The sequence below is a fragment of the Myotis brandtii genome, unplaced genomic scaffold (genome assembly GCF_000412655.1).
Source record: "Myotis brandtii unplaced genomic scaffold, ASM41265v1 scaffold14, whole genome shotgun sequence".
In the NCBI taxonomy this organism is placed as follows: domain Eukaryota; kingdom Metazoa; phylum Chordata; class Mammalia; order Chiroptera; family Vespertilionidae; genus Myotis; species Myotis brandtii.
Window position 1 is genome coordinate 3,165,008 of NW_005354999.1, and position 2,972 is coordinate 3,167,979.

The following is a 2,972-nucleotide window of genomic DNA, read 5'->3' on the forward strand; positions in this document are numbered from 1 at the left end:
GCATGGCTGCCGGCTGCCATCTTGGCTGACAGTTAATTTGCATAAGGATATGCTGATTAGCCAATGGGAAGGGTAGCGGTCGTATGCTAATTACCATGTTTCTCTTTTATTAGTGTAGATTTTATTGGATTTTTCTTTCAAACAACAAAAAATATCTTTGCTGCTTGCAATAATCCAATAGCACAAGTACACAAAAATAAGGTCTGTAGCCTATCTACCCAGAATCACCCTGTGCTTATTCCTACAAGACACCAATGTTAATAGTTTTACAAATAGCTATATTTTTTGTAAGTTCATAAAAACATAAAAGAGCATTTATTCATATATATTTGTTTTAATCTTTTAAAATGAGTTTATAGTATACATATTGTTTTGCAACTTGCATTTTATTTAACAATATATCACGAATATCTCTAGAGTTCAACTAATTCTTTTTTTTTTTAAATATATTTTATTGATTTTTACAGACAGGAAGGGAAAAGGATAGAGAGTTAGAAACATCGATGAGAGAGAAACACCGATCAGCTGCCTCCTGCACACCCCCTACTGGGGATGTGCCCGCAACCAAGGTACATGCTCTTGACCGGAATCGAACCTGGGACCCTTGAGTCCGCAGACCGATGCTTTATCCACGGAGCCAAACCAGTTAGGGCTCAACTAATTCTTGTTAAGGATATCAACATTCCATGATATAGATGTACCAAAATCTATTAAGTAGTATTGCAGGGTCAAAAAGTATGCTTTTTCTTTCTTTTCTTTTACTTGAATAGATACTCCTGTGCTTTGGTTATATATTGCTGTGTAACAAACCACCATAAAACTTAGTGGCCTACCACAACAATGATTTATTATTTCCTCACAATTTTGTGGCCAGGAAATAAGGCAGGGTTTTGCTCACTCAGCTTCATTCAGTGGGCAACTCTGCTGAACTGGATGGCCTGAGAAGATTCAGTCACATGTCTGGTGCCTTGGTACTCCTCAGCTCTTTCTCTCTCCACGTGGGTAGCTTGGGTTGTCACATTATGGTCTTGGGATAGTCATATCTCTTTCATAAAAGCTGGCTTCACATAAGGAAAAAAATAGAAGGCGCCAGTCTGGCTTCATATAAAGAAAAAAATAGAAGGTGCCAGTCTTTTTTTAAATCCTCACCCGAGGATATGTGCCATATATATATTGTCTTTTAGAGCGAGAGAGAGAGAGAAATGGGAATGTGAGAGAGAAACATCCATGGTTGCCTCCTACATGCACCCCTACCAGGGATCGAACCCCTAACCTAGGTATGTGCCCTGACTGGAAATTGAACCTGCAACCTTTTGGTGTATGGGATGACGCTCTCAACAACTAAGCCACCCAGCCAGAACAAAGGTGCCAGTTTTTTAAAGGATAGGCCAGGGTCACTTCTGCCATATTTTTGGTGAAAACAAGGTTCAAGTTCAGGCAAGATTAACAAGAAGGAGAGGGATCAATGTTGGCCTAATTTGTAGACTTATCTACTACATCCTGGATTACTTTTTGAAAGTTTAAGAAATTCAAACTCCCAATAGCCTATTTTCACCACCACTGGATGTTTCTCTCTTAATTTTGCAAAAAGTTGGAATTTTTTCCTCTGTGTCTGCCTTTTATATCCCTTGCCCCTTTTCTATTTATCTTTTAAACAAATCAATTTGTAGGTGCTATTTGTAAAATATAGAAATGAATCCTTTGTCATATTGTGGAACAAATATCTTCTGACAGTCACTAACATTTGGATACTTTTTATGGTATCTTTGGCCATTTGTAAATTTGTATTTGATCAAATCTGGCTCTCTCTCTCTCTCTCTTTCTCTCTCTCTTTTTTTTTTTAGGTTTCTCATTTTGCCAAGAAAATATTCTTTCACCCTCAAAGGCATCTAAATAATCTTAATGTTCTTGTCTTTTGTTCGATAAGTTCAATGCATATGAAATTTATTTTTGTATATGATTAACATAGAGAAACTAGCTTTGTATTCTTATGGAGAAAAGCTAGTTATGCAAGAACCATTTATTATATGTGATTTCCTTTTCCACTAATTTGAAATGTAAACTTTATCATATATTAACTTCACTATTTGTATTTTTATCTACTAATGGATTTCAATTTCATTTATCATTTTGTCAATTAAAAAAAGAAAAAGTGCCCTGACTGGTTTGGCTCAGTGGATAGAGCGTCGGCCTGCGGACTCAAGGGTCTCGGGTTCGATTCCGGTCGGGGGCATGTGCCTTGGTTGTCGGTGCATCCCCGGTTGGGGGTGTGCAGGAGGCGGCTGATCAATGTTTCTCTCTCATCGATGTTTCTAGCTCTCTGTCCCTCTTCCTTCCTCTCTGTAAAGAATCAATAAAATATATTTTAAAAAAAAGAAAAGAAAAGAAAAAGTGTGTTTTAATAATCAAGAAATACTATAACAATATTTTCCATTCTGAAAAAGAAATGCCAACACTAAAATAATTTTTAAAATTTTAATAATTATTTATATTCTTATATATTAAAGATGGTTAGGGAGGAGACCAAGATGGCGGCATAGGTAAACACCGGAGACTGCTGCCGCAAACAACCACTTCAAAAATACAACTAAAAGACGGAACGGACATCACCCAGAACCACAGGAAGGCTGGCTGAGGAGAGACTCTTCAACTAGAAGGAAAAATAACAGCACACCGAGGCTCAGAGGAGGCGCAGTGTGGAAAAAACTCAGGTGCGGAGGTGCGCGCGCAAAGCGGGCTGGTGGCTGAGAGCGCGGTTGTCGTTTTCGGTCAGGGGGGAGTCTCAGACTCTGAGCTCCAGATACGGGCGAATCGCTGGGGACTCGGACCCAAACGGGAGAAGCGGGAGTGTCTGGCATCAGTTGGAAGGCAGCTTTCCCTCCGAGGTTTGCAGCGGTTCCGGGGGTTCTGAGAAGCAGAGCCTCTGGGAACGGGACTGAGAGGGGCCATAACCGCTCCCTCCGCCCACCCTG